This window comes from Aedes aegypti, chromosome 3, assembly GCF_002204515.2.
Source record: "Aedes aegypti strain LVP_AGWG chromosome 3, AaegL5.0 Primary Assembly, whole genome shotgun sequence".
Taxonomy (NCBI): Eukaryota; Metazoa; Arthropoda; class Insecta; order Diptera; family Culicidae; genus Aedes; species Aedes aegypti.
In genome coordinates, this window is record NC_035109.1 from 126764084 (window position 1) to 126787122 (window position 23039).

The following is a 23039-nucleotide window of genomic DNA, read 5'->3' on the forward strand; positions in this document are numbered from 1 at the left end:
TACAAAGTGCTATCACGCATTCTTTTTCGTTGTTTATCACCTATAGCAAACGAGTTCGTGGAAAGTTGTCAAGCAGGTTTCATTGACGGCCGCTCGACAACAGACCAGATCTTTTCCGTGCGGCAAATCCTCCAGAAATGCCGTGAGTACCAGGTCCCTACGCACCATCTGTTCATCGATTTCAAGGCGACATACGACAGTATTGACCGTGTAGAGCTATGGAAGATTGTGGACGAGAACAGCATTCCCGGGAAGCTCACAAGTTTGATTAGATCAACGATGGACGGTGTGCCATGCGGAGAGCCGGACTTAACATTCGAGGCACGATTTTCACGAGATCCGGCCAGTTTGTTTGCTTCGCGGACGACATGGATATTATTGGGAGAAAATTTGAATCGGTGGCAGATTTGTTCACCCGCCTGAAACGCGAAGCAACAATATTCGGACTAATGGTGAATGCGTCGAAAATAAAGTACATGCTGGTAGGCGGAACTGAGCGCGACAGGGCCCGCATAGGAAGCAGTGTCACGATAGACGCGGATACCTTCGAGGTGGTGGACAAGTTCGTCTACCTCGGATTCTTGTTGACGGCTGACAACAACGTTAGTCGGGAAATACGAAGGCGCATCATCAGTGAAAGTCGTGCTACTATGGGCTATTCTATTCTATTCTATTCTATTCTTAGCGCTTGCACAGCCAATATTGAAAAGCATCCTGGAAATACCTATTTTTTCAGATATTTTCTTGTCAGTATTAATATTTGCAGAATATCAGCAATATGATACAAATATTAAAATGGCCAGGCCCACTGTGCAGACTTTGGGGTTCAAGACAATTGAAAAACTCATGACGATTAGGTTATTCACGCATGAATAAACTAATAGACAAAAAATTTCAATTCGAGGAAAGAAGAAACGGGGACAACCGTACCAACCGTTTCGATTCAGGGTTATAGGTAATATCGTTGGGAGTGGCGTTGCTAAGAAAGTTAATGCACACTCCATTGTTGTTCTCCTGGGTTGGGACATAGGTATTTCTTCCTCATGTCCTGGCTCAAGAGCCTTGGTTTAAGCGCCTTTGCTCGCTCTCTGAAACGAGATGGAAACTTATTGACCCTTTCCCGCAATAAAGGAAGCAAAACTGTTTCCCAAAAATCATAAAAACATTTGTGCAAAATAATAAACATGATACCAAGAATATTAGTTCAAAAATAGATTACGATATGAATACTTGATTCATTTTATCAAATATGTGTGCAATTTGATCATAAATTGTAACACTGAGTATTAAAAACGATCTCACCAAATTTCAGTGGTCTGGTGTGTTTGTACTCCTGGATTGTGGATCCCGCTGTTACCACCAATGACTCTGTATTGCGGCACTCAACAGTAGCTTTGTAGTGGTCAGCAAAAACAGCATTTTTCACTTCTAGGAGCATTGGTCTATTGGTGCATTTTTCGTCTGCTACGTATGTACTCGGACGCTAAGATTCATACTTAAGTTTGCTTCTTGTTGATCCACAAAGCCAACGCAACTTCCTCCAACTGAATCGGCTCGCACATTGTAGGAAGTTCGGCAGCAGGAAAAACAGCAGCGCTTGATAAATCTGCTTGATGTACACACTTCAAAATTGGACTTGACAACGTAATAAATGTAGCAAATAATCAAATATTAAACATTACAAAAACATAAAAAAATCTTGAATTTGACGGACGGAAATTTTTTCACGTCCTTTGTTGAGCACAGCACACTACGATCGCCCCGAAAGTCGTGCTACTATGGGCTCCAGAAGAAACTGCGGTCATGAAAGATTCACCCCCGCACCAAATGCACGATGTACAAAACGATCATAAGACCGGTAGTCCTCTGCGGGCATGAGACGTGGACTACGCACGAGGAGGACTTGCAAGCTCTTGGGGTTTTCGAACGCGTCCAGGAGAACGGTGTGTGGCGGCGAAGGATGAACCACGAGCTCGCTAAACTCTACGGCGAACCAAGTATCGTGAAGGTAGCTAAAGCTGGAAGGATACGCTGGGCAGGGTATGTTGCATGGATGCCGGACAACAACCCTGTAAAGATGGTGTTCGCTATGAATCCGGTCGGAACAAGAAAGCGTGGGGCGCAGCGAGCTAGGTGGGTTGACCAGGTGCACCTGGAGAGCGTGGGTCGCAGTAGAGTATGGAGAGAAGCGGCCATGAACCGAGTGAATTGGCGAAATATTGTTGGCGAGGTTTTGTCAAGTTGATTGATGTAGAACCAAATTAATAATGAAAACCTACCTTGAGATCTGAGTAGTTGTTTATTGAATGATATGTCAAAGTTCGAAACATATTATTTCAACCCTTCGTATAAGTATACTGATTTTTAATTCTATTCATAGAAAACAGAAAAAAAAAACAGAATATTGTGCTTTACTATACCGAGAAAACTCCAATGAATGTAGGCTTTCCAGCAAAAAATTGTTCATGATATATATTCCAGGATGTTATTGAATAAAAAAAACATCTATTGAACAAGCCAGTTTATACAGTTGTGTTCAGAATAATAGTAGTGAAAGCCGATTTTCATACAAAATGCTCAACTTTGGCATGCTGTAACTTTGTTTCCCTATGAGCAATCGGTATGAAATTTTGCCTGAGAACTACAAATATACTCAATTTTATTATCACAATTTGACAATTGAGAATTTTTCAAATATCATAAAATCATTTTTTATTGATTTTTTCAAAGAAACATATTTTAAATTTAAATGGAACTGATATGAGTAGAACTTTAATTGAAACCTTAAAGTTCTACTCATATCAGTCCCATTTAAATTTAAAATATTTTTCTTTCAGACGGAAGTAATAATATAGTATTATTATAAAAATAACCTACGCCTTCATTGAATTGCTTATTTAATTCCCACTTCATATTTTAAGCACAATATAAAAATAAATGCTTTATTTTCAGAAGACCTTCCAAAGCATAATGACAAGCATCAAAATTGAGAACTCTGCTTTAATTAAATCGATTTTATTTTCCATGTTTTATTTTCAGAATGTGTTATTCTGAGATTACCTATCATTATATTTGGAGAAAAACGCTTACAATTTGCTCTAGATCGATAAACATGAGTTAATGATTTTAAAAGCATGGGATTTTGAATAAAACAGCCATAAAGAGTAAATTTTGTACCTGAGAATGCGATTAAAACTCAACATTTTGATCTCTCTTATACAAATATAGTTTCAATAGTAATCTAAATCAGTTTTGAACACGCTTATTACTTTACTTTTTTGCTGGGAGCAGTGCTGTAAACATTCGACACTTTACACGACGTTCGTTTCGTTGTCATGGTCAGCAGCCACAGCACACAGTGGTACCGCCCATAGGTCATAAATCAAAAAAACAAAATGTCTTGTTTGTCACTCCTTTACCTTTTCATGGATCATTTATGATCTCAAGATTGTAAAAACATAAATATTGATGGCGTTCCTCTATAATATTCATAGTAGGGCTATGAATGATGGAGTGTATTTTTCATGTGTTAAAAATACGTTGAAAATTGAGCGATTTTAGCACTTTGTTCATTGTCTTCGCAAACCAAAATCAATTGATTTTTCAATCAGTATAGATTACAGAACTTTAGTACAGATGTATATTTATCACTTCCAATACATTTTAGAGTGTTATGTGACATCTAGGAGTCAGTATTGATGTGAGTAATGAGGATAGAAATATACTCACTTGGTAACAACATCACTTTTTTTTAAGGTACGTTTTTGAATATGTTCTTAATCACATTTAATAAAACTTCTGCCCTCACATGATCATGTTTGAGCAGGAAAATGGACCTGTGAAGGTTCTAGCTGCAAATATTTGCAAATAAGTTAGCAGCGTGCCTTCAAAGTTGTTAGTTTTTCCAATAATGACAATGATAAAAATATTCAAAGAATTAATAACATACCAGTATAATTGTAGCTAACTGGAATGAATGGACAAAATAATAAAATTTTCACTACTAATACTTCAATTCACTATGAATACACTTGCAACATTGTACTTTGATTTAATGAGTAGTTTTAGTGAGCGCTGAGACAATAAAATCATTATATATTAGTAATGGAACAACAGCCATTCTAATATATTTGACATGACTTCCCAAAGTGTGGGAGGAACAAAATGAAAATGTTATTTATTTTGTACAACAAAACAAGATCTTCAACAAAATACCAGTATCTATAGATCCAGCACTAAAAAAATAAAACTTAGATTAAAAAATATATTAAGAACCAACAATATATTAACAAATAATTCATTAATTATTTCTTAGTTTTAAGTATTTTAAACATAGGATTAATTACATTAGGTGACATGTTCGTCATTCGATTTTGGTAGAGATTTGATATGAAATTGGCTTTATCAATTAATAAATATTTCAAGTATTTATTTGGTATATACATCTCCGGCACTTGGAAAAGTGTTCAATAGCTTTTCATATCCATATACTAAAAACTAGGCTTTTGAGCTTGTGAAGCAACTCTGAGCAGGGAATCTTCTCAAGTTGGAAAAAAAAGAATAATCCTGATATATTGTTTTCAATGTAGAGATTTCATGGTCCTTTTCAAGATATTAAATACTTTAGTTAATTTTGGACATGGAAGGAGATATAATTGCAAAGTCAGTTTAACGCACATATAATCATTCATATCAGTCTTCTAAGATCATCCTTCTGCTCCAAGATTTAAACAAGCATGCTTTGAATCCATCTCAATAAGCGGGATCGTTTTGAATCCTGATTTCAATCTCAGCGTGCGGGATTGGTGCCAGGATTCAATCTCAGGATCAGGCATTGCATTTTATCACATCATTCGATCTTTTGAGCAAGATACGGATCGGATAATAAGATATTATCTTAGAGCTCTTTGATCGATTTTTGAACTACATCTTTGACTCACTTGATTCAAGATAAAATCTTCTCATCTGAGCAATCTGTGCATTAAGCTAAGTATGCTGTTTCGCTCAAGAAAAGTAAAGAAATTCCTTGACTGAAAGGGTCAAGAAATTTCCTACAGAGAGCCCCCTTTGAAGTGACATTTCTTCTCAACTGCGTACTGCGATCAGAAAAAAGTGATTTTCTTGACCATTTCTTGGGAGAAATTTTCCACGCATCGAGATAGGCGATTCCTTTTCTTGTCAGTAGCAAACCGGCCTTTAGCTAGCAAAAACAGAAACAGTCTGGTCGTCACGTTCGGGTGTTCTCTGAGTTGAACAAAAATCTGTTAGTTGTCAATCAACGGAAGTAAGTAGATGATTGGTACCTTAAGGAAATTCAATTTATTTTTACTTATATTTGTAGGTTGGAAGCATTTTATTGCGGCTATGTCCATGATATATTTGTGATTTTACACACGTAACTCTCAAGCAAAAGGATAATGGAGTGCTTTAGACGAATATATCAAGCATCATGAAGGATGAAGAAAATACATAGAATAGAATGAACTTGGATGATTTTTTTTTCCTGTAAAATAAATGATAATATTCATATAAAATTAAATATATTTTTTCATTTTGATTTTATAAAATAAAATAATTCTTCCATTTCTTTAGCTCTCGTAAGAGGTATAGTTTTTCCATTAATCACGCCACAATTCATAAATTCCTGAATATAATTTCGTAACAGTCCTAGTGAAATGTTTCCCAAGAATTTGTATACGCTTTTCGTGTTGAAGAGGGATTTATTTTGTCGGAATCACACAACAACCTTCTGGCTCAAACAATATGAACCTGTACTTCACAACCAAATAATCGGAGAGAATCTAAGCTTTCATATGGTGGGAATTTCGGAGTAACTATTTTTTCTGTAGTACTATTTTGTCCCAACGATTTAGTGTGGGTAGAAACAATCCCGAATTGTAAAATACCAGTGCTCATTGGAACTATTTCCAATAAAATAAATTAAACTGCGTATTACATATTGAGAAGTTAAATAGCCGATTATGGTCAACAGGATTCAACACTATTTCTTATCGTTTTTATTTTCAAACTCCGTGATTCATCAAAGGGTCCAACTTATTCAACATATCCATAGCAGTGGAAAGAACGAAAATGCTTACCATGTAAGATTTACTAACATCAGATCCCTGTCACCAAACAAGTGGGAAGATCATCATCAGATAGAGAGATTGAATTATATCAGAGCGCTCTTGGATAGCTGATTATATCTTTTTACCATCCGAAGATGATCTAAGTGATCAGATGATATTGTAATGCCTGCTCAGGAAAGTCACTCCGATCGCGAAACGTCAAAAGCACATGGTAAACAAAAAAAAACCAGCTGATCGCAGCTGTCTCATGGATTGCCTTGAGACAGCTGCGATCAGCTGGTTTTTTTTTGTTTACCATGTGCTTTTGACGTTTCGCGATCGGAGTGACTTTCGATTACAAAGGAAAATGTAAAGCTCTGATAACACTCGCATGATTTGTTTACTCTTTCATTTCGGTTGCATTCACACTTTTAGTTGTCATTCCTATCACGAGAAGTCCTCATGGATAGTCTTATTGAGCTCACAGGAGATCAATTGAATACAAGAATACAACATGCTCCCTGAATGAAATAATACTAAATGTTCCTCGTGTCCAATATAAATATTCGACGTTTCAATGAGGATTTGGATGAACCAAACCTATGGAACAGGAGGCGCAGTAGTAAGGAAAGCAATAAAATTATATCGGACGTCAGGAATGGCCTAGAGTTGTATCAAACCACCCTACTGGTTGGCCCTACTGGCGGTCATTACCAGCCTTGGTAAAGTGTATGAAGTAAAACATTTGCCCGTCACAGCACTATGTTCGGTAAATTCATAAGGCTCTTGCGGAAGTCAGTTCTAAAATTCTGGTAGCCTATTATTAATATTCTCTGATTGAAAGCAAGCCCGAATAAAAAATACAATACAAAAACAATATAACGTATTGAAACAGTACCATTCAATATATTGGAAATACAATACAGTATATTGTAAAATGACAATACAATTACAGTACAACATATTGTTTTGAACAGTTCACTGTATGGTATATGAGATTTTTGCAATATAATGTATGGGTGGTTAAGTATCGTAACAATACAAATATAGATTTTTTCTCATACAAACATTTTGAAAATACAATACGATATATTGTTCATGTATTGTCTTGATAAGCAATTCGTGTGTTGTTGTACAATACAAAAACAATTCAACAAACTGTATCATGATTGCATTCGTCGTTACAGCTAATGTCAAGTGACTTCTAAAAAACTACTTATTTTTACTTTTTGAATATTTTCCACCCATCATTTTTTGCTTTTTGAACTTGTTTTGTTTATTTCTTTCAGCAAAGCAACATAGAAAAAAGCAACAGTTGTTTCACGCAAAAATAGGAATTTGACCAAAATTGTAAGGTATAAAACCAATTAAAAACAATACAATGTTCTGTTACAATATATTATATTGTTTTTGAATTGTATATCCAAACATGAATAATATTGCTTCGACATTCAATTACAATACGCTGTATTGTATCCAATACGTTATATTGTACATTAATGGTTTATTCCATTCACTGAATGATACGTTTTTATCCGGGAGGAAGCCCGTCTTAATGGAAACTCATTACAGCACAGTAGTTTCGAAGGCTGTCATAAATTTACAATAGACTCATCCCAAACGTCCTGTCAGACAGGAATTTTCAGACAGAGTTGCCAGAAATATCAATGCTGACTCGATTTATTTTACCATCAAACAATTGATCAAGGATTGAATCCTGGGATTCAATCCTCCCATACACGTGGCATGATTCATTGCATGCCTGGATTTGAACCAAAAATGCGCGCGAGTCAAAACTTGCTCTGGTGATTTTAAATCTCAGCAGCTCTTGGCAAGGGATTTTTCGAAGACTGATTCATATAACAGAGCCTTCGCATTATGATCTCCGCATCCTATTCAGAATTTTTGAAGTGATATGAATTACGACATTAACCTCTACGGAGCTTTAATAGTCAAGAATAATTAATTTGGCGATTTCTCATGGTATTTGCCACCGGATATTGAGTAAAATGATTTATGACCGCTTCGTAGAACAAATGGAACCACTGTGCAGCACGAGCTATAGAATGAACGTCGACAAACACAAAAAAGTATCAACTGAATGTCGTCTTACACGATGACATTTACATAAATCATAAGTTTTGCATAGAATTTAGACATCGGATCATAAACAACATGAATAGTTTGATCTTGTCTATTATGTCGAATGTGACACACATAAAGTGAAAGCAGAAAAGAAACAAACAAAACCGAAGCGGTCAGTAGCATTCAATTGAAATTTTTCTTCTCGACATTCGTTTGATCGCTCGTGTTGTGCATGTATAAGGGAAGCGCTGCCGAATATCAGCGAAAACGTGTCGACTACCGTGATTGCTTACAACACTGGCTTTGAGTAAAAGGATGGTATATCAGCAAATTTGAACATAAGGAATAAATCACGTAAATGACCTAGTGTCAGAGACTGGTGGAATATTATTGATGTTTTTAAAGCTCTGCCTTTAGTAGAACAGTAAAGAATACCAACATACATTTTGTTCATAAAATTTTCATGCGAAAAATAATGCTTAACTTTGACGTATAGTTTTTCTTGGGAGTTATTGCAAAAACTATTTAGTTCTCCAACCAAAAGCATTTTGTAAGTTTTTATATTTTCATAACATTGTAGAATAATAGTTGAACGTCAGTTTCCTTGCTCCCTATCAAAAAGTAGTGATTGCTTTTGTTTATAAATTTCTAAACTTTCAGCGACGTCTTGTTTCCAAGATAAAGATACGCTTCATACGATGTCTATTCCATCGCTTGTCATTTGATGTTCATCCTGGAAAACATGTTCGGCCACTTTTGATTTAAAGCCATACGCTAGTCCCTTTTCTAATTCCTTGCCCGCTTTTTTAACCTCAGCCAATGTTCTTCAAATCTCATTTCTAGGGTTCGTTTTGTTTGTCCTATATAGATTTTATTACAATGGGGGCATGAAATTTTATATTCTCCTGCTCTCATAGGTTTATTAGTTCTATCCTTTGTTGATCCTGATCTAGATTTTAGCTGACAACTCCTACTGCTAAAAATTGAAACTACTCCATACTTTCGAAATTTTTTAGCCAAAGGCTTAGTTATCTTGCTATTAAAATTCACCGCTACTTTTTTCAAATCCTCTTTCTCGTCAGTAAGTGTTGTCATACTTTTTTTATATGTTTCTCTTGTCTATTACTACTTGCAATCATTTTTTTTGATTTCACCGATTCCTTGTGGTGAATTTTCATGAGGGGTTCATAAGTATTTCGATAGTCTATTTGCCTATCCTATGTCCTACAGGATTCAAATACAAGAATTGCTTAGAAAGTATTGCACGATTCTTTCAAATAGTATTCCATGAAATAACTTTTGGAACCTTTCCAAATTATAATAATATATTTCGAAAATGGCAATCGATAAATCAAATACGCCGCAATATATTCTTCTAAAGTGACTAATGAAATGTATAAGCCACCGGAAGTAGGTACAGTCACGAACCTTCAATCACTGAATTACCATTTCAAATCGAAACCTGTCAAGTGATTCATCGCGTTAGGTAACAACGATGCCACATCTCGAGAGACCAGCTGCACTTTAAAGCTAAGTGCCCGCCATTTTCACCGTTTGACGAAAACGACGACACAGCCTCCGGGGTGTGCTCATAGGTTGCAATTAAAATTAATTAATCAGCATGGCGGTTGTCTCGGGATACGGTTTAGAACTGTTCTCTCCATAATCGCACCTATGGTGTCAAGGTTCTCGAATTTTCGGAAACGGACCCAGCGCTGAAGAGGCGCGAAGAGGCTTCCATTCCGCGAAGCAAGTTTTTAAGCGGTTCCGTACAAGGAGCTGGTTGTGTTTCCGAAACCAATGACGAGTGGGTGGATTCGCCTGAGATGGGCGTTTGTTTTTTCGAGCTGATGATGGTGGTGATTATGACGACGCACGCCGAGCTGAGGCTGATGAGGATGAGGCCTGCCTGGTACTGGTCAATGCGTAGGAAGATTTATAGGCTCCCAGGTTTATGAGCGAAGACGGCGATCTCGGTGCGGTTTCCGATGATGAATTCGGTAATTTTTGCCTTGTGGCGCCAAGCAATCAGCAGGGTAATAACTCGGGCTTCATACTAGGTACTATTTAGACATTGCGCGGGTGGGTGTGTGGAACTACAGTGATACCTCGATATATCGTATGCGTTGGGAACTGGACTATCGAAATTTAACGAAAGATTGAACGATTATTGAAATACGAAGGCCTTATGTATGGTTACAGCATCACCACCAATCAAGATGTCGACAGATACGTGGTGTATCACGGGCCTATCGATCGCAAGGTTCTCGGTTCAATTGCAGAATGAACCCATTTTTTTTTTTCAAATTTTTATTTTATAAGGAGCAATTCTCGCTGAAACCAGGCCGCCATCGGCACACATCGTTAGAATTCCAATTTTATGACACTGATCGCAAGCATATGCTAAAACTAAAGGGTGGTCTTTTTGGTTTTTTCAAATCGGTGGACCCCTCGTACGCCAGCTAGCTTTGAGAAAAACTCATTTATTTGCTAAATCATTGGTATTTCATCATGTGATATGTGTCATATTTCCATCGTATAGAGGAAGGATGTAGCTTTCATTTGATATTTAAAAAAGTTTGGCGGCCATTATAAATTTGTCCGCCATTTTGAATTTCGATAGAAAAACCGTTTTTTTTTACCATTAACGCATCGCTCGTTTTGAATTCTGAGGTCACCATCAGAAAGCTGAGAAAAAACTAAGTAAGATACAAAACCTTAAAAAAAACTCAACTAAACTAAAAAGTTACGTTTTATCGAGGTATGACTGTCGTTATAGTGGATCCCTAGCAACGATCTAGTAAATGACATTTAATTTTGCAATCCCGCTCTGATGGTACTGGAGCACGGCAAACGAATAAGATTAATGACAGCTGTTCCACGAAAGAAAACGAAAACTTCTTCTAATCTCATCTTTCAATGACAGATTCACGCTATTAATGATTTTAAGCTTCTTACAAATGATTCATCAGATCTCGGCATATGGCCAGCAGCCAGTCAGCGGTGGTGGTGGCGCGCAAAGACAGCACATTCAACTTGGCGTCATCGCCGCACTCACTTCTTCTTGGCATCACGTTCCCTCTGGGACAGAGCCTGCTTCTCGTCTTAATGTTCTCATGAGCTTTTCCACAGTTATAAACTGAGGGTTGTCACTTTTTATTGGCATATCGTGTGGCAAGTACGATGATACTCTATGCCCAGGGAAGTCAAAACAATATCCATTACGAAAAGATCCTGGACCGACCGGGAATCGAACCCAGACTCCTTCAGCATCCTTCAGCATGACTTAGCTTTGTAACCACGGACGTTACCACTAGGCTAAGGAAGATCCCATCGCCGCACTCACCTGCAGGTCTTATAATCGGCTGTCTCGTAGCGATGGAAAACAAGTCCTGACCGCGCAATCAAGTGACAGAGAGTTCCACTTTCATGCGGTCAACTGGTAGGTAAGAAGGCCCCCCAACGACCATCACGTGGCGATCGCTAATCGATTGCAAATGAGCTGGATTTCATTTAAATATGCATCCCGAGTGAGGTTTTGAATTAAACCTATCTCCCGGAGGGAATTACGAGATGCGGACAGCTGCATTGTACACTGGACCTGGACTTGGACCGGTGCGTGTGCGGGGTCATTGTGGCGATGACGGGTCCTCAATGTAGAAGCATCAGATGGTGGTGTAAGCTTATTTTACTAAGCCTCATCAACGACAACCCCATTATAGCGGCATCAGCACAGGCAATCTGGTTGAGAGTTACTGGGATGTGTTTTCTTCTTATGCTGTATCTATCCGAAAGTGTTAGATGAAATAGGTTTAATTACAAAAACAAAGCTTCAGGCGATTGCAACAAAATTTCTGTATAGAGTACTGATTATGCCACGGGATGTCTGAACCAGCAGATTATAAAAATCGAATGTACATAAGTTTTTTTTTCTCGCTAAAGTATAGTATTGGGTCATATTTTTATAATCGAAAGGTTTTAAAATATTCCATCCGTGAAATTTTGATTACTTCATCTTTCTAACTATTCTTCATTTAGAAACCCTTGAAAACCACGTTTTTCTAAGCATTTTTACCCATACAAAATGAACGGGAAAAAACACCACTAGAATGTATTTTTTTTTTTTTTTTCTAATTGTTTATTTATTGGGCTCAATCGTGTTTAACACTTTACGGAGCCAATGGTCATTTAAATTGTATTGTTGTTGTACAATTTCATTCAAACTATAATAAAAACTAACATGCGGACTAATCCGATATATCGGACTTCGAACCGATAGACGACAGTCGGGATGAGCTTCGCTGCTTTTTCTCCTTAGGTGGCAAAATACTCCTAGACGCCTTGGCCTCCAAGTCACGTTTCTTCTGCGGCTCCGTTTCGTCTTCCACACTAATCTGTGCAACCCCTGCATACTGCGTATATGTCTTTCCGTTGGCCCTCCAAAATCTTATTGGCACTGGTTTGGCCTTGGCTTTCGGTATATCCTCTTTTTCCTGAGTTTCCTCGCATATTTCTTCCGACGCAATGTTTTCCTCCTCTAAAACCTCTATCTCCAATTCCGTTACTTTTTCAATTTCCATTGATGTTTTTTCCTTCACTACACCAGCATAGGTGCATGGTTCTCCCATTTCCTTGTCAGCATTTGGACGTTGAACCTTTTTCTTGGGACAGGCGCTCATCTGGTGTCCCTTTTCAGCACAAATAAAACACTTTTCCTTGTTTCCGAAGTAAAAAATGTTACCTCTCCAGTTAAGGAAATAAAGCACTGGCGGAATTTCTGATTTGACGTTCATATACACCCCACGAACGCCGTTGTATATGTCCAATCCAAGACCAGCAGGAAACTTTTCCCGTATTACTCGTTTAACTTCTCCGTACTTGCCTAGGACCAACGATATTTCTTTATCGGGCAGCTCCGGTGGTAGTTCACACACCCGCACGTATTGAAAATTGCCTTCCGCATCTGATGCTTGCACCACCACTGTCGTCCCATTCGCATATTCAAAACGAAGTGGATGTGCATTGTTCTCCATTGCTTGCTTGAACGCTTTTTGGGTCTTGAATTTCAAGTAAACACTGTGGGTTTCCGCTCGTCTGTACAGCGTATCCATTTCGATGGTACTGATATCCAATGCTTTGGCAAATTTGGCAATTTCTTCATAAGAGGGCCGTGCAGATTCCGGAGGAAAAGCAAACCTCACCGTGTTCTTAATTTCAACCATCTTCAAGAACGCTTATGGATTTTCAACAGCAACCAAGAGACACGTTCTGCTGCACCCGTTCGCGACAGCAGATGAAAGCAAACTCTGACACTAGAATGTACTTTCGATTTTTAAAATCGTCTAGTCCAAACATAGCGTGCAATGCATGCTATCGATGTCGTGGAAAACAAGAAAATTTTCATCATGAAATAGTCCTGAATCATTTGAATATTGAATATAAACACCTACAGTATGGTATTATCTTAAAGTGTTATGTTTTCTTCTTTTTGTAACGATACAACTAGGGGAAAAGTACCAATTTTCGACCCAGCACTAATTTTCGACCCATTCGTACGATTTTCGCCTACTTTGTATGAAAATCCGAAAATTGGCACATAATTCTTGTAGGTCGAAAATTAGTGCTTTTCCCCTAGGACAGAGCCTACTTCTCAGCTTAGTGTTATTATGAGCGCTATCACAATTATTACTGAGAGCCTATTTTAGCAAATGGTAATTTTCGCATTTGAGCCAGTGCTGGCGATCAACAAAATGTGCAAGATCCTCTACTGGTAGGATTCGAGCATCCAACTCACAGCTTGTTGTTTGAACAGCTATAGCCTTGGACGTTATTATTGGGTTGATAAGTTGTAATTTCACAGTTCAACGAAGAAAAGTCGATCTGAATGCACAGAGACGAGTCACCACGGTCTTGAAAGTACGAAAAATGAATATTGTTTAATCCATTTATAATTAAAATATCCAATATAAATTCAATCAATTTCCTGACACATTATTTTATTTTCAGGATAGCAGAATTCATGTGTTAAATTATGTTTTAACTTGAATTTAAATTTTGAGATCAGATGCCTCGAACGCTCAGTGATTTTAAGCTCAGTTGCTTGTATGAATACAATTATGTGTATGTGTGTTTACAATAAACCGTGACGATTTTTTATTGCTCCGTATATCGATTATGTTTAGTACGCAAAACATTGTCTATAAATCGTTTGAATACGTTCCTGTTGCTTGTTATTGCTGTTTGTAACCACTGTGCTCGGAAGATTAGTGTTTCAGTAACTGGGAGTTTGCAAATTATCGAAAAACTGATAGTGCCACAGCAGAAGCCTTAAGTGCAAGAAATGTTCCACAGACATAGACATTATGAAATGCCTGTATACTGTTTGTGAAGGTAAATGCGCCAGAAAGTTTCACGCTGCGTGTGTTGGAGTAACCGAAAACGATTTATGTGCGCTCTCTAAAAATATCGTTTGGATTTGTGATGACTGCATGATCGAGTTCTGCAAGGCAAGAGATCATATTCCAGAATCAAGCAACGCTCAACCGGCCGATAAAGATCCAATTACAGTTGATCAAGAAGCACTGAAATCGCAACTCAATGCCATAAATGATTCGATCACGGAACTTTCCAAAGCCATCGCTTCATCATCGGCTCCTGCTTCACTACAACAACAACGGCGTTCAACACCAATTGACTCGTTGAGCAGATCAAATGTGTGTACATCCGAATGTTCGCGCTCGTCTATAGAGAACCGTGAGGATACGTTTTCGCTGCTCTTAACGAATATCGACCGACACGTAACAGAGAAAGAAATTGCCTGTTTGGTATCCCAATCGCTTTGTGCTCCAGAACCCGAGTGTATGGATGTAACCAAACTAGTACCTAACTGGAAAAACTGCGAGGATCTGGACTACATCTCCTTTAGAATAGTGCTGCTCAAACGATGGAAGCTGTAAGCCATGACTGGTACCACTTGGCCGCACGGAGTAACATTTCGAGAATTCGTTTATAGAAATAAAAATCCGTGGAAACCTTCACCGACAAGAAACATGACAATGTAGTAGTAATTAGGAATATTTGGTTTTTGTAATCATTATTTATGTATGAACAAAATGTGATGATGTGTTATGCGTAAAGATTTTTGTGAGCTTGTTTACGTAGTTATTGTTCAGTTTGGTTATAATTTCTCGGTGCCAATATGAATGTGATTGAACACATGTTATAAGTTGAAAGTTTTTGTACCATGTTTATGATTTATGTTTTACGATATACCATGACCCCACAGTTATGTATCAAATAGTGTGGAGTCCAACCTATAAAATTCAATAAAACGACATCGAAAACGTAAAATGGTAATTTAAAAGCACGAATCGAATCGTTTCAAATTGTAATTTCGGTTAGTAAACTATTTTGAGTATAATATTTACATAGGATTGCATAAAAATTAAAAATTGTATCGGTTTCTGAAAACCATATTATGGATCATTTTTCATATTATGGATCAAATTGTGACATATTACGGATCAGTGCACAAAATCAAGAGATTTTCAACTCAATGCATCTGTATTGCATGATGTGGCGAAAGTTAACAATGTGTCACATATTACTGCAAAAAATAGCAGTGTTAGAGCTGGAAACAAGGGTAAAATGCCCATTTTTATTTGATACTGCATTGTAGTAACTGAGACATGAACTGTTTTCGCCTCACACCAAGTTTTCCACAAATTTTTGTCTGCTAAAAATCGAAACTGACAAATCTTGATGCTTTATTAGTTTTATCCTTAGTGCTATTGTCTGAAAATGTCGAATCCAATGCTTAAAATGGCAGAATTCTACAATTTTCGGAAGTGATCCATAACCGTGGTAATCAATCATTTCCTAGTCCATATTATGGATCACTAGTTGAAAGTGCTAATATTCGGTATTTAGAATAAACAATCAAGAGAAATGTTTTCCAAGGATGAATTTATACTTAACCGAAGCGAACGAGCATGTTTCACGCTATTACATTTGAATTTTACCACCTGTGGGAGCTTATGAATGCTGACGGCATTTCTTACAGAAAACGACCATATAATGGAAAACCACACAGCTATGGTACCAACTAAACATTTGTCAAATGCACCGTAATTAAGCGGTTGAATGTTGTGCTTAACGTTTTAAATGATAAAAGACAAATAGTATAACATTGGAAAAATGTGTTTTATGTCAACGTTTATGTTGTGAGCGAGCTATCCGATGTTGAACGCCAAAGTGATCCGTCACTGTGGGTGATCCGTAACTGTGTGGGCATGGTAGTTTTAAGGCAAAATTATCGAGTTAAAACAGTCTGTACAGTTTAACTGAAGACGGTGTACCAAATAAATAAATAAATTATTTCAGCCAAAATGGTAGGATGGCATCTTCAGTTAAGTTGTGAAAGAGATCAAGAACAATCTAATGACAGGTTTTTTTTTTAATTCAGATTACTTCCATTAGGTTGCGCTATACACATAAAAAATTTTAATTTTCTAAGCCGCATTGCCAGTAGCTCTTGTCGGCATCACCACGCTCGTATTATGTTACAATAAGCGTGGTTTCCAAATCAGCTTAGCTTAGACTGGCTACACATATCAATCGTTGCTATTCCGTGATTGACCGAAGTCAGTGAAAATGCACAAAGAATCAACTAGAAGTTCGGCTGGGATTGGCCATAATCTTCTTCAATGTGCATAATTCAGTGCCTCTATTTCTACATGGTCAATAACGGCGCCGGCCACGTCCTTACAGTCAGGAGGGATTGGGGGAAGGAATGTTAGTGTGTAACCTTTGCTATTTGGAGACCGTGTTTGCCTCTGCATCTCCACAAAGGTTACTGGGAGGGATGTTTGTTAATGGGGAGGATCGTTGGGTCACAGGATTCACTTTGATAAGCGATTAGACCATGATAAATAATTATTTGTGAGATATAAACATGCTTATATGTAAATATAATATTTTCATTTGATATGAACAATATATATGTAGAGAAAAAATATGCCGACACTTGAGGTGACGAACCTTTCAAAGTTTGTTGAATAAAGTGAACCTTTCGCAAGTCTACACTTGTAGTGTCGAACCATTCAAAGTTTTTTTAATTACAAAAATAAAGGTAAAAAGAAGAAGGTGTTTTGAAAAAAAAAACGTAAATAATTTATGAATCAGAGTAACAAACCATTCATAGTTCACGTCTCACCGTTTTAACGATTAAAGGTGCAGTCATACATATTTTATAGATAAGAAATAGTAGCATGGAACGAGCTCACCAATTGATCCGTCATCCTTGAGTAGCAACAATCCACTTTCAGCTTCACTCGTTTGCTCGGCTATATAAAAACACTCAAAGAAAATAAGCGCGCGACCCGAGAGGGAAAACAACTGACAGTGTGAATGCGGAGAGTTGAGGTCCTTACATTTAAATGTGGATACGGATATTCAAGTGTAGATCCTGGAATTCCAGTGTAGATCCTGGAATTCCAGTGTAGATCCTGAGTTTCCAGTGTGAATCTTAGAATTCCAGTGTGGATCTTGAGACTCCAGTATGGACCTTGGGATTTCAATGTGGATCTTCGATTTCCAGTATTGATCTTACGATTTCAGTGTAGATCCTAGGATCGAACCATAAATCTTTCCGGTGTTATTTCAATCTGATTTCTATCCTAGGATTTCTATGTGGATATTGTAAATAGCAATGGTGCTGCAATGCGAACTCTTGTATTTCAGTGCGGATCCTGGATTTTCAGTCTGGATTCTGGGATTCAGTTGGATTTTTCGATTCCATTGGGGATCCTGGGATTTCAGTATAACTCCTGGGAATCCATTAGGGATTTCAGTGTGGTTTGTTGTAGTTCAATGTGGATCCTGGGACTATTGGATGGTTCGTAGTCTGTCAGTATTATTCATGGTGTTTTAGTTTGGATCCTGGGATTGTAATGTGGGTCGTGGAATACTGGTTTGAAATCTGAGTTTTCAGTGAGGATCTTGGGATTCCAGTGTACATTTGGTAATTCAAGTGTGGATCTTGTTATTTTAGTGTAGATCCTAGGTCATTGGTTTTCAAACTAACTCCTGAGGTACAAGTGTGGATCCTAGGATTTTAGTGTGCTATTGGGATACTAGTGGTGAGTTTGAGTTTCCAGTGTGGAAAAACTCCAAGAGTCCTGTTGGAATAATATGGAAATGCCTTAGGACTCCTACTGAACTCTCAGAGGTTTTATTTCGATTAAATGTTGCCATATTCGTGGAAATTTTATAAGTATGTGCCCCGGAACTACTTGATACTAACGATCCTGGAATACAATAAAAGAGTTAAATGCGACTTCTGCGGCTAAGTGTGTGTAAATGTATGTTTGTATGTGCCTTGTTTGATTACTTTACCATCTTTGCTTGAGAATAATTCTTGGTCATACATATATAAGATGATATAGTCATCACTCAAGCAAGGAATCAAGCGACAAAAAATATTTTAATAAAAATGCCCAAAGTTCAAAAACCATTTTTCTGGGCAGACAAAACTATTTTGAAAACGCGTCATTTTTCTTGTTTTTTTTTTAAGTACGTTCAAGTCCAAGGTGACTTGCCTCTGTGCATTCAGATCGACTTAATTGTCGAACTGTTTAATTATTGATTGGAAAATGCTAGACATACTGTATAATTGGTTCATTGGTACTTCATGTATCTGAAGTAATGAAGTAGACCCCGAAGAGTGGGTTTTAAACTTTTGCTCAGCAACTCCTATTCCCAACTTAACTTTAGGTAAAATTGGTAACCAACCTCAATGGAAACTTTGGCGGCGTGCTTATAGAGAATGGGTTTACAAACTGCGACGCAAGATGTGTAGAAATAGTGGGGAGGTGCTTGGTTGACGAACGCGGGGTAATCGAAAGGTGGAAGCAGCATTTCGATGAATAACTGCATTTGGTATTTTGCAATAATTTTCCAATCCCGAATATTGAAGGACTTACAAATTAGAAACCCTATGCTATCACATGGCTGATAATTATTTTCTTTTCGTTGCAGGTAACTACACCAAAATATGTAATAATAACTACGATATAATGTCCCTACAAATTCGACAGGTAACCTAAATATCAATTTAATTTGAAAAAATAAAGGGTTCGATGATTATGATGACGATATGTTGTGAACAGTACTTTAGTACCCTGAGCAAAACTACTGAGGGTGTCAGACGTGCATCCCAAGAATTCGATGAAAATCATGACCAATTTATGAAATTTGAACTTAACTTAGTTTTAAAATACCCTTTCTCAAATGAATCATTCTTTCACCAACATTTGTAACAAGCTGATATGTGGATATTGTTTTCCACCTCAAAAAAAATATATTTTTTTTATGAACCATATTTTCTTAAAATATCGCCATCATATCACAGCACTATCCATTTCAACATCAAAACTCAACCACTTTTATGTCCATAGCTCCAAAATTTTGCCACATTCCACCGAGATGACAACAACATCTTCGTCACCAGGATTTTCAAAAACCGTGACTACACGGTATGACTTTGGCTGGTTGGAAATCCAGCCATCGTCGTTGACACACATGTTTTCCGTCATTTAATTTCACTGCTTCAAGCTTTTCATCTTCGCTGCCCGAGTAAATTAACCACCGTAGTAGTAAAAAAAACTGTATAAACGTAGTCTCTGCCTGCGGGTTGTCACTGTGGATTAGGAATTTCCACTTTTCACTCAACCAAGCATGTGAGCAATCGTCCGTGGCTTTTTGTTGACAGGGACCATGAAGTGGACAAATCGGCGTTCGTGTGGTGATTCGGGAGCAGAATACGTAAGGCAGACTATTTAGTGTAGCAATAAAAAAGAGAAAATGCAACATAAGAACAGCAGTTCTTCACCATTTAAAATTGTAACATGTTACACAAATCGATAAGATTGTTTCAGTGGCAACGGTAAAAATACGAATTCCATTACTTGATGTGGAAAATTTTACCAGATAGACGACAACATTTTTCGTAGCCGGAATTTCCCAGCCAGAATCTATAACAATTCTGATTTCACATCGATTAAACAATCACTTGCTTAATGGATATGGTTCATCAGGCAAATTATCATCATGCTCACTTTCTTCCGTCGGGTAACCATTCAAATCATTTAAATTCAAATTGAAATATCCAAGGACATTCCTAGGGGAACTGTGAGTAAATTAAACCTCAACAATTAATATCAAAGACTAGAAAGCATTGTATTTGTCACTTGGGTTCATTTATCATAGAACAGTTTTGGTTTTATATGAAGCATTTCGTTTTTCTTCTAGTCGCAAAAATCTTTTGCCGAATACCTGTCTCTTGTTGTTTGGGTTATGTTGTTGTTCAAAGAAAAATGCAGTCCCAGCGAAGAATGGTGTTGGAAAAACAAAAACGTTACGCGCATCACCCGGTGGTGGTAATTTGTCACGGTATTAAAAAGTCTCTCGCTCTCCTGTCAGCCTTTTTCACGCTGTTAATGCAGAATGATCGAAACGGTAATCATCGTTAACAATTCAAAATTTCGTGTTATTTTTGGAAATAGCTCCACGTTGAAATCATCATATGGGGCAATGCACATTTTCAGCTTCGGGTAATTAACCGCATCATATTCATGACCCATATATTCCCGAGCGTGACTAGTGAATTTTACAATCATAATAAAAACTGAACCAAGTGACAACCGTGCAGTGTGCTTGGATGCCGGTAGGCAGGTATCCAGTTTTCGACGACGGTGCAGACGGAGATCCCCATTGCGAAAAACTGGATCCGATAAATCACAACAATAAAATTTATGTATTCACATCACCGGAGCTGCAGTAATGAGCACTCGATATGACATTATACCGACCGTCAAGCGTTCAGCGAGCGGCAAATCAGTGTCGTCGTTCTCGACGGATGGATGGAAATGCTCAGACCGTGAAGGTGTTCAGTAAGATCTAATTTTGAGATGTGTTCAGGTGGAACAACTGTGGGAGGAGAGTTTTCGGGGAAATCTGTTGGAAAATAATTTACGGGACAAAATACATAAAATATAAACAAGTAGAGAAATATTCAGATATATAAAAAAAAAAACAAGTAATGCACCTAAGTGATCAAGATTTCAAGGCTTGGGCAACATTTCCTCAGACGTTTACGATATATGTTTTCTGTTTCTGATCGACAGTACATCTCAACCGACAAAACATGCTATTTAGCTAAACTGACCAGAGCGTTTTCACGGCATAGCGCAATGATTTTACAGTGTCAAATTCACACTGAGCATGAGCCAAAAATGATTGTAGAATACACATCCAATCCGAATTATTTGCAATTGGGAAAGAAATCTGATTATAGGGTTTAATTGGGAACGATATTGTTAGTGATGTTAGCGGTAGCTAAATAATAATAAGTTACGTTGAAGATCTGTGAAAATCAGCGATAGTCTACGAAGGTCCAAGTTTGTTTGCTAAATTCCGCTGAAGTTTTTTTTTTTTAATTTTTAATCTGTGTGAAAATCATGATGGAGGAAACTATTGGATGCAGAAGAACGCTTTTGAACTCAACAATTATCCAGCTTGAAACATGAGTACTGTTTTGATTCATATTACTGACAATTAAGGCCTCAGTGAAGTAAAACTGATCAAACAGCATATAAAACCAATCATTCTTTATGATTCTTCCACATTATCGAGCCTTCAAAACACTCAACTTTTGAATGGTGGGTGAAGATTTTGATTCCACAACATGAATCATTTGAAATAAATAGAAATGTGTGGACTTTTCATGATTCTTATTCCGGACGCTTCCATACCTTTTCCTCATATTGCGGACATTTTGATTCGAATTCCGAACAGCCTCTGGAAATCATGCCTTTTTCCTCTTAAGGCGAAGTAGGCCGAGTAGATCATAAATTACTTCTCAAACATCTTGAAAAAAGGGGCATACATTTTTCACAAACGACTTTAAAATTGAATGTTTCCCCAAGCTCGTCTTGAAACGTATTTCAAGTAAAACAATGAGAGAGATAAATGCTTAATAACTGAATGCTCTGGTTTAAATTACTAGCATGATGAAAAGAATAAAATCTGGCAATCTTTGGAGTGGTATTTGCCAAAATATTTCACAAAAATTATCTCAATAACAATGCCGAACACTCTTTTGTCTCAAACACCAAAATTCCGCAATTTACTCAATTTTGAGTACCTGAATCCATTGCTGTTTTCAAAATTTTAATCTCAATTTAATCGCGCCTTTCAAACTAAATTATTTCTTGAATGAAGGTTGAAGAAGGTTAGATTACTAACAACAAGTTTGTTAAATCATACTTTAAATTTCATGTATACAATAATCAAACCGATTGTATCCCATTAAGCATAAAGACGATACACACAAGAATGTTAGGCACAATAGACTTATGCAAACATAAGGCGTTAGGCATAAAATACGTTAGGCATAGTGAACGTATGCCATTTGACAAGTTTTTGATCGGAAAATAGTTAGAGCCCATTAACACATTACAAAACGCTGACATGAAAACGAATAACCGCCTTTCAGACGAGCAGTTCATAATCAAACAATTTTTCGTCGCTGTTTTGGTTTGGATAAACATGTAACAGTGCTTTTATCATTCGCAAATTTTCTGCGTTCATGTTCATTTTCGCGTCTCCGTGAACCAGAATCGGTCGTGCTGATCGAAGCAAGCGAGACGGTATCGTCTTCGCATAGACGGTGTGATTCAAGGTATCTAAAAGGGAGGTAATACGATATGTCAAATAGCTGAAATCGCCATATTGGAAAAGCATAGGACAGCTGGCCACTTTGTTTTCATGGAATAATCCAGCATGCCATGAAATCTAGTCTGCTTTTTTCTCTTCACAGTTTGTTTT

General features: G+C 37.4%; 1 protein-coding gene and 1 long non-coding RNA gene across 3 annotated transcripts in view; both read left to right on the top strand.

Annotated features, from left to right (window-relative positions):
* LOC5569282 (dendritic arbor reduction protein 1) overlaps nt 1-23039 on the top strand; it is a 375741-nt gene that overhangs the window by 167306 nt on the left and 185396 nt on the right. The gene's annotated exons all lie outside the window — the stretch shown is intronic.
* Nucleotides 5200-5535, top strand: LOC110679502. Its single transcript, XR_002502534.1, has 2 exons — nt 5200-5284; nt 5342-5535. It is a non-coding gene; the product is annotated as an uncharacterized LOC110679502 (long non-coding RNA).